This window comes from Zingiber officinale, chromosome 11A (genome assembly GCF_018446385.1).
Source record: "Zingiber officinale cultivar Zhangliang chromosome 11A, Zo_v1.1, whole genome shotgun sequence".
In the NCBI taxonomy this organism is placed as follows: domain Eukaryota; kingdom Viridiplantae; phylum Streptophyta; class Magnoliopsida; order Zingiberales; family Zingiberaceae; genus Zingiber; species Zingiber officinale.
This window is the reverse complement of record NC_056006.1, coordinates 87,583,893-87,594,547: the sequence shown is the minus strand read 5'-3', so window position 1 is coordinate 87,594,547 and position 10,655 is coordinate 87,583,893.

Below are 10,655 nucleotides of genomic sequence, written 5' to 3'. Positions count from 1 at the left end.
GGAGAAGCCTATACAGAACTCACACACAAAGATACACAAGAAGAACAAAATACAACCTGATAAAATAGTAAACCTTACAAAATTTACACGGTAGAAACCCTAGCTTGCCTTTCTTCTTGCTTGTTGTTGCCTCTTGAACCTTAGAAGTGCGCCAACACTAGTTTCCAAGAGCCTCTAAGAACTGGCTGTGACATGTGGAGAAATCGCTGTGTCGATCGGTGAGAAATCGCAACACTGTCGAATGAAGTCGTGCGAAGAAGAACGCTCGCCAATGGATTTATCCAGCGCCAACGGTTGGATCCCAATCGATTGGATTACTCCCAATTGATTGGGAAGGCTTTGGATCGATCGGTTGATCGATCCAGAGCACCTCTGTGCTCTCTAGAAATCACTTGAATCGATCAACCGATCAATTCAAGGTTCTCGCGTGATTTCCTGCCTCTTGTTGGACCCCGTAGTAGTTTTGATGTGATCAACCAAGTTGGTTAGGTCTTGCTTTATGTTTGATCCCTGTGTCTGAGTGTGCAGGAGCTTAGGAGCACAGGAAGTCGAGCAGAAGACGCAGCTAGCGAGAAGGACGGCACGGGAAGGGAGCCGACGGGCTCGGTGCGTCCGAAGGACGAGAGAGCTGCGGAAGAGTACACCGGTGTGCGAGAAGAACGTGCGCGGCGTTCGAGGGACATTAACCCGGGGAGGAAGGCTGCTTGAGGAAGGCCGGAAATTGAGTTCAGATGAGCCCTATTTCGGTTGGCCGAAATCACCCAATCGCATGGAGCTACGGAAGTCAAAGTAAGGCGAACGGATGCTGGAAATAGAGCTTAAGGCGCCTCCATCTACCTTGGAGGCGCCTCAAGCTTGAAGGCGCCTTCAGTCTTTATGAATGCGCCTTCAACTGGTCAAAAGTGACCGTTTGCGCTGCGGATAAAGTTTTATCCGCCCACTCGATGGAGGCACCTTAGACCCCTGTTGGAGGCACCTTGGACTCTCGAGATCAGATTTTCAGAGGCTATTTAAAGGCCCCTGGAGCTAGGAATTAAGAATCAATTGAGTATTCAACTCTATAACAACTTCCTAGCAATAGTTCTGAGCCGTTAGTGTGTAAAAGACTTCTCCGCCTTCAGCAAAGGAGATCTTCTACTGTGCTTTTCTTCCTGCCCTGGATTAACAACCCTCTTGGTTGTAACCAGGTTAAATTCCTGTCTTCTTGTTTCTTTATTGCTTCATTATTTTATTTACTATTGCACTATTTGAGTTGAAAGTACGAGGAAGGTATAGTTTTAATTTTTCAGAAGCAATTCACCCCCTCCTCTTGCCGACTTCCGCTGTACCTACAATTGGTATCAGAGCCATACCGCATCAGAAGGACTAACCGCCGACTGAAGCACAACGATCAAGACGATGGCCGGAGCGAATATTCATCCCCCGAAGTTCGACGGAGACTTCGCGACGTAGAAACGCCGGATGGAGGTATTTTTCAAAACATAATTTGACATTTGTTTAATTATGAAATGTGGCTATGCAGTTCCAAAAGATAAAGAAGAAAACACGTGGAGCAAGAAGGAGCAAGCCGATTTTGTCGCCAACGGAAAGGCAGAATTCCACCTGCTTAGCGTGCTGCCACCACAAGAGGTAAGTCGAATCGGAAGCTACGACTCCGCGAAAGACCTCTGGGAAAAATTCCTGGAACTTCACGAAGGTACCTCGGAAGCCAAGCTAGCGAGGCGCGACATCCTCCGGACCCAATTAACGAACCTCCGGATGAACCAAGGCGAGAAGGTAGCGCAACTCCAAGCAAGGATCAAAGAGTTGATCACGCAACTAACCAACCTTGGAGAAGAAGTAACGAACCGAGACTCTATCCGGTACGCGCTCAACACCTTCCCTAGAACTCCAGAGTGGGCCTCCTTAGTAGATGCATACTACATCTCTAAGGACTTCGAGGTAATTACTTTAGAAAATTTGTTTTCTACTTTTGAACTTCATGAATCTCGAGTTGCAGAGCCCAATGGAGTAGAGAAGACTAGTTAAAACATTGCCTTAAAGGCAAAAACAAACGCTTCTGACTCTGACGCATTGATTGACGAAAATGAAGCTGCATTAATGGTAAGAAGTTTTAATAAGTTTTTTAAATCTAACAAATTTAGATCGCAGTCAAGTAAACGTCATCAAAAGACAAGGACAGTCCGTTGCTACAACTGCAACGAAAAAGGGCACATCAAGGATGACTGCCCGAAATTAAAGAGAAAGCAGAAAGAAAAGGAAAAAGTCAAGTACAAGAAGCCAGAATCCTCCAAGCACAAGAACCTGAAGGCAACATGGCCAGACTCATCCTCCGAATCAGACCTCGAAGAATTCTCGGGGTTAGCGCTAGTGGCAAGCCATCAGATGGAAGAAGAGTCAAGCTCAGAAATGAGCATAGATGAAGGGGGAGGAACTTCAGGCAAAGAAAGCGACGATGAAGGGGGAGCGCCACCGAGTCAGGTAAGTCAGGTACACAATCTAACCCTGACTTAGTCTTTTTGCTTTATTAAGTCTCTTTCTAAAGACCTATTCAAATTAGAAAAAGAAAATGCTGAATTGAAATTGAAATTAGCAAAAACATGTCCACTTGAGATGTACGATAATCTAAAATCAGAAAATGATAATCTAAAATTAGAAATTAAAAATTTAAAAACTAATGCATGCTTAAATAGATTTCCAAAATCAAAAATAAAGTTATATGAAAAATTAAACTGGTATATAAGAAAACATCAGGGCCAACTTAGAAGAATACCTAAAGGATATGTACCTCGCTAAGTTTTTGACCAACCCTGTAGGAAGGAACCTCTATTGGATTCTGAAATCTGTGCTAGATTAATTTTTTTTGGCTTACAGTAAGAAAATTAAACTTTGAGTTTCTTTATGGAAGCTTTATCTAAGGAAGTGGTTGTTGCTCCAATAACCAAGAAGGCCTAGTGCCTCGCCACGACCTAGAACCCGAAATATCGAAATAAAAATGTTTAATTAACTTTCTGATAAAAGCATTAAAACTAGAATTAAATAATATTTTGAAAGTTTTTTTAAACATTCCTTTTGAAAAATTCTAAAAAATTAATTTTGACTTAGAAATTTATTTTAGTTAAAAAAAATTTCTGGAAAATACTGAAAATTCATTTTGACTTAGATTTTTTTTTTAAAAAAAAATCTAAAAAGTCATTTAACTTAGAAAATTTTTTGGATAATTCAAAAATTCATATTGCTCAGAATTTTTTTTCTAAATACTTTCTAAAATACTCTCTTATTATTACCCCGTTTTTGCTGTGATCAAAGGGGGAGAGAAAAGTCCAAGTTCAGGGGGAGAGAAGAGAATTTTTTAATTTTTAAATATTTTTTCAATTAATTAGTTGTAATTTTATTTATTGCAAATTTGTGCTTAACATGTTAGTTTAGTAATTTTATTTTAAAATTACTTTATTTTTACCCTAACTTGAACTTGGGTTGATGCACATCAAAAAGGGGGAGATTGTTGGACCCCGTGGTAGTTTTGATGTGATCAACCAACTTGGTTAGGTCCTGCTTTATGTTTGATCCCTGTGTCTGAGTATGCAGGAGCTTAGGAGCACAGGAAGTCGAGCAGAAGACGCAGCTAGCGAGAAGGACGACACGGGAAGGGAGCCGACGGGCTCGGTGCATCCAAAGGATGAGAGAGCTGCGGAAGAGTACACCGGTGGGCGAGAAGAACGTGTGCGGCGTTCGAGGGACGTTAAGCCGGGAGGAAGGCTGCTCGAGGAAGGCCGGAAATTGGGTTCGGGTGAGCCCTATTTCGGTTGGCCGAAATCACCCAATCGCATGGAGCTACGGAAGTCAAAGCAAGGCGAAAGGATGTTGGAAATAGAGCTTAAGGTGCCTCCATCTGCCTTGGAGGCGCCTCAAGCTTGAAGGTGCCTTCAGTCTTTATGAAGGCGCCTTCAACTGGTCAAAAGTGACCGCTTGCGCTGCAAATAAAGTTTTATCCACCCACTCGATGGAGGCGCCTTGGACCCTTTATCACACCCCAAGAGTAAGGTTGTCCGACGAAAATCGGACATCACCTCCCCTGTAGCAGTGACAAATGAAACCGGTATACATCACCAACAGATAATACATATGCAAATTAAATCACAACCACGCAGATAATATGCAGCCCACACAGCTGGAAAATCAAACATAGCGGAAAACAAAAACAACAAGTAAAAGGTAACAAAAACTCACCGCGGGCCGGCCCGGCTTGACTCCTCGACAAAACAACCAAATACAAAATAACAAGTCCACAGCCCAATTATTACAATGCTAAATTCAAAGGTTTAACTCACAATAAAATGAAAACCAAAATCATAAAACCGTCCTCGGAAGCGACGTTGGACCGACAGTCGGGAACCTCCTCCGGTGTACTGGTATCATCTATCGACTACCTGGTGAAATTACCAATGTGGGTGGTGAGTATAATGACTCAGCGGGTAATAGAATAGACAGTGCATGAGTATCATAAAGAACAAGAATACAAAAGGATACAGTCTCAGAAAGATAAATAGCAGATACTATTGGGTAAACAAAGTATATATCCATACCTGATACCATATCCTAGGTTAACAGTGTAAGGTCTGAGATAACATAAACTGGTACAGTACTGCTCATAACTACCAGAATCACATATAAAGTATACTGTAATAGTAATCAGGGTCCAAGCATATATAACAGGTATGTGATAACAGAACTGCATAAGTAAACCTAAACAGCATAAGCAGGTATATCAAAAAGTAGCGTATGCACGGATGGTCACTCCCGCCCACCCCTCAAGTCCATGATCCCAGTATGGACGAGAGGCCGGGACAATGACAGAATGTACACCACTCCAGCTACCACTACTCTCGAGTGGCTGAGGGGACAGTTGCATAGTAGCTGAATAGCTACGTCTGCGACGGGGGTCCCTGCTACCCGCGACTCCAGCAGACACTACCCATGAGTGTGCGAGCGGGGGGCATGACAGGACATGCGGCACGCTCCAAGCTACCACTACCCATGAGTGGTCGAGCGTGCGGCCCAGACCAACGACCGTCTCAACCACAAGGGAGCCAAAGTCGTCGGCTATGCATGCAATGACATGATGCGAATAATGCAACAGTCATCATAAATATATAACAGGAAATCAGGTATGCTACATGAATCCGCATGCTCAATACTAAGCATAAATAAACAGTAATCAAATAGGTAAACATGACATCTAGTATCTGCTAGTTATCAAGAATAACAACGGAAGACTGTATAGATACGAAAGTGAGAATCTCGAAGATTGAGTGGATAAAGTATCAAGCACAAGAAATAAAATAAGTGGAGTCAAGATAAACTCTACTTTATCTGGGCTACTCATGCACCAAGAACAATAACTAAAGAAACAAGTAAAAAGTACCCGCCTCAAATGTAGGCTGAATCCGACGCCAATCTCGTCACGACGCTCGTCCCGATCAAAGTCCTGTGTCAACGTATCAATTTTAGCTAAATATATATATAACTAAACAACTATACTAATGTACATGACCAGCAAATTTGATTCGAGTTCCTTCATTATTCCCTAATAATTCTCATTATCGTTTTATCGAATCACAGTCCATCCTTAATTCACACTACACAATTAGAGTTATTAAATCATGAGTTATTTTCCTAAATTCAATATGACGTTACTACAGATCAATCCACACTAAAGATTCGAAACCAAACACTTAACCTTACAATAACTCACCTTGGATGACCCACTACCCGAAGATATTGCTGGCACCGTACAGTGGCACTGTCTACCGCCACAGATCAACCATAGAGCCTCTACAGGGCTACACACATACGAAATCAACCCAATAAACACATGCTCACTGCCAAAACCCAACATCACCACTACAGATCTATAACCAATACTAAAGATGCCTTACCTAATGAATTGAAGCCGGGAATACACTGTCGAGGAGGTGTAATCGTCGGCACAAGCACATCAGTGCTGCCTGCCGCCACAAATCCACAGATCGAAACTCCTACAGAGCTACCAACAACACCATCACACTGGTCAGTACCCAGTACACATTGAATCCAACACTTAAATCTACAGATTAAACTTATGGAGTGATCGAGAACCTTACCTATTGCTTCCCGGAGGAAGAACAGTTGCTGGAAGTTGTGGCCGAGCCCCTCTCAGTGAGCCACTGCCATAACAACATCTAACTCAATACAATCCTCCCAACCTGGCATCAATTCACAGGTCTTCATAGCTAAGAAACCCTAATCTAAACCATCCTCACCTCAATTGACCTCCACGACAGGAAACACCTCAACTGGCACAGAGATCCCGATGGAGAAACTCAGCTTTAGAGCTCGGGAAGTCGAACCCATCGTTTAGAGTACTTCTCACCAATATCGGCCCTAGGGATCGACGATTCTTCCTCAGCGACTCCGAAGCTCAGATCTGTTCCTTCCTGCTGGAGATTCTTCGCGCGCTACGGCTCTCTGAAGAAGGTTCCACCGTCGCGACCTCTGTTAAGGGGTTGAGAAGCTCAGAGGCTTGATCTGCGACAAAGCGCTGACGATCTGGTGAGAGCGTGCGTTGAGGTCGAGTCCGTCGGCGAGATCGGGAGGAAAAGACACGAAAATGAGGGGAGTTGGCGTTTTAGGGCTTGGCACTGTAGCTTCTCAAACGGTAGGGTTTATAAAGGTAGGGGTTCATTAATCTAGGTTGTTATTACTCCTTAATCGGTAATTTTCATAACCACTTTATGTTTAAAAATTTATCCCCTTAAACTCCTCCATACAACCTCTAAATAATTCCAGAAAAATACCTAAAAATTCCCATAAATCATTATAGGTTATTTTCTTTTGCCGTATCTCACACCCTTGTTGGAGGAGCCTTGGACCCTCGAGATCAGATTTCCAGAGGCTATTTAAAGGCCCCTGGAGCTAGGAATTAAGAATCAATTGAGTATTCAACTCTGTAACAACTTCCTAGCAATAGTTCTGAGCCGTTAGTGTGTAAAAGGCTTCTCCGCCTTCAGCAAAAGAGATCTTCTACTGCGCTTTTCTTCCTGCCCTAGATTAACAACCCTCTTGGTTGTAACCAGGTTAAATTCCTGTCTTCTTGTTTCTTTATTGCTTCATTATTTTATTTACTATTACACTATTTGAGTTGAAAGTACGAGGAGGGTATAGTTTTAATTTTTCAGAAGAAATTCACCCCCCCTCTTGCTGGCCTCCGCTGCACCTACACCTCTTAATCGATCACTCGATCGATTGGAGGCTCCCAATCGATTGGGTGATCGATTGGGAGGGATTCTGTGCAACCGGCGGCAGCTTCCCAATCGATCGTCCGATCAATTGGAGGCTCCCAATCGATCGGGTGATGATGGGGAGAAGCTTTTGTCGCGGCACCAGTCCAATCGATCAACCGATCGATTGGACATGATTCAATCGATCGGCTGATCGATTGAATCAACTTGATTTGCCCTAATTAAGTCCCAAGCCCCTTAAAAATCCAACATCTAGTCAATCATGACCTGTTGGGACATCATGCCTAGCATCCATCACCTTCGACTTGCTAGGACTTCCTCACCAAGTGTCCAGTCAATCCCTTTGACCCACTTGGACTTTTCTCCTCGTGCCAAGTATCTGGTCAAACCTTTGACCTACTTGGACTTCTCAATACCAAGTGTCCGGTCAACCTTGACCCACCTGAATTTCCACGTGCCTGGCTTCACTCACCAGGACTTCCCTTCTGCCTAGCTTCACTCACTAGGACTTCCCATCTGTTTGATTTCACTCACCAGGACTTCCACCTAACTTCACTCACTAGGATTTCTCATCTGTTTGGCTTCACTCACCAGGACTTTCACCTAGCTTCACTCACTAGGATTTTCATACTGCCTAGCTTCACTCACTAGGTCTTTCACCTGGCTTAACTCACCAGGATTTCTCAACTATCTGGCTTCACTCACCAGGACTTCTTCTTTGTCTAACTTCACTCACTAGGCCTTTCACCTGGCTTCACTCACCAAGACTTCTCAGTCAAGTATCCTGTCACGCCCCAGAGGAGTCCCTGTCCGAGAAAATTTCAGCAGCATCTCCCCTGTACGGTGGATAATCTGAAACTTTTCTACATCTCACAAATACCTCAGCCACAGGCGGCTGGAATAATAACAACAAAATAAAACATCACCACGTAGTTATATATAATCAAACAAAGTAGTAATACTCTGACTCAAAAACCACCCTACTCAACTACACTCGTAAAACTCAAAACCGACGAACTCACCTCTTCTGCCGTCCAGGCAGGCACGTAGTAAAAAAAAATACATCGAATAAAAATCCATCATCATCACAAAAATCCACACAACAACCAAGTATCCAAACAAACCAAGTCCACACATAATCAATAAATGCAAAACAAAACTAAACGATATATAAACCATCGAGGTCTGCAAAGATCTAGCACTACGTGCTGTGGGGACTAGCGACTGGAACTCCCTCCTGACAGCATCAACCTGAAAATAACAACAATGGAGGCGGGGTGAGTCCAACACTCAGCAGGTACAGTTGATATGCAAAGTAAAGAAATAACACCTAGCACTAATCATGCGTACAGTCTCCTGATAAAGATAAAGGTAAATGCAAACCGAAGAAGACAGGAGAGAATCTGTACTAACCAGGACCCGGTATAAGGACAAACAGTCCGAAAGGTATAGAAGACCCGTATGCATGTCAAACATAGGTATCCAAACAATATGCAACATATAAATGCAGCAAACACAATCACAAACAATAAATGCATCATGCATATGATGCCAATGTCATGGTCACCCCTGACGCCAACTCACAACCAAAGTGGGACCAAGTGGGTAGGGTGTGACAACCGTGCACTCAAAGAACACTACTCCCGATGAGTGATCGAGTGGACGGGATGTTGTCGGAGTACATACATACTCCTACCCCAAATCATAAATGGGGGCGCAATGCTCTCATCTCCCGATGCGCTATGACGGGAGGAATCTCTAACGTGCTACACGTCACACTACCCCGGCGGATCAACGGAGCACCGAAGAGTCAAAGCGGCGTGCTACCAGTGTCACGCTACCTATGAGGCCACAACGAGCAAAGTGATGGCGCAAAGTGCTCGACAATAATGGAGCAATCTATCGCACAGCATGCGATCATGCAAATGGTGCATGTCACTAAGCATGGTAATATACTAAACCAACCTCTGGGCATATAACAATGGGCACCATAGTGAATAAATCATATCAAGGTATACTAATCAAATAAGGTATCAAACCTAGGTCCTGACATGGTAAAATATGGTTATATCACTACCCGTGAGCATGATAAATCAGGTACAAGATCAATAAGAGATGCAATCAAACAACCAATCAAACAGGTAACATATATTGGGCAGTGATTAACCGAAACAAATATGAAACACAATTAATGCAACTTATTATTTTCATTACTAAGCATATCAAAGACAAATAGTCAAAAGTACCCGCCTCCAATCGAAAAGGTCCAAGTCTGACTCCGAGATACTCGTCTCACGTCAAAGTCCTGTGTCAAACAATAAATCTTTTTATTTAGCTACATTTCACATAAATAGCTAAATACAACCTCTAACCCTAAAATTTAGGTAAAACCCTAATAAAAAATATAACTCAAGTTAACTAGGGTTAGTTTTATTTAACCTTAACCATTCCACTATTTAGTTTCAATTGAAACCTACACATGAATCCAAATTAACATATAATGCTAACACAACTAGGAATCCTCAACAACTAAGATCAATTCCTACACTATACCTCAAGCTCAGTCGTTGTTGAACATAGAACACGATGAGCTGATTGCTGGCTGGAAACAAGGTATACCACAGCAAGACCTCCTTGCTGCTAATTTCCCCACAACCGAACCTCACTGCTGGAATCACTGTTGAATTCAAACGGATCATACAACAATCCCAACTCACCTTGCTATTTTGTTCAGATCCGGCAGCAAGAGGCAATCTAGGGCACGCTCCTTTGAATCTTGGGCACAACAGAGAGGAAGAGAAGAGAAGTCCTCGGCGTCGACTGTGGTGGCGGCACCGGTGCTAGGGCATGGAAGGGGTCAGCGTCATCAGAGGAAGGGCGACGATGGCGCTGTACAAAGGCTAGGGCACGGCGTCGGCAGTAGGAAAACGGCCGACTTTGGATCTAGGGCACGCTGGCGCTGTGGTGGCGGCGTCACGGCGGCAGTGAGGAGGAGAAGAGCTCTGCACTGGGAGGCAAAGTGGAGAAAAACTCGGCTATGAACCGGCTGCCGGCGCTCGGGAAGAAGAAACCGCCGACGTCGGGCGTGAGAGAAGAAGAGAGGAACGGATTAGGGCTCGGCACAGTAACGAGGGAAATAAAAAAAATATATATAAATAAGGAAAAATGATATATATATCAATATAATCTTTTCCTCGCTTAAATCGGGTAGCCTAAACAGGCTTTTCCGGGCCCCGTTTTTATCCCCGTTAACTCGTCCGTACGAGCTCCGAAAAATTCCCGAAAAATGTCCAAAAATTCCGAAAAATTCCTTTATTAATATGCGTCTATTTCCGGTATTTTACATATCCAGTCAGTGTTGACCTACTTGACTCT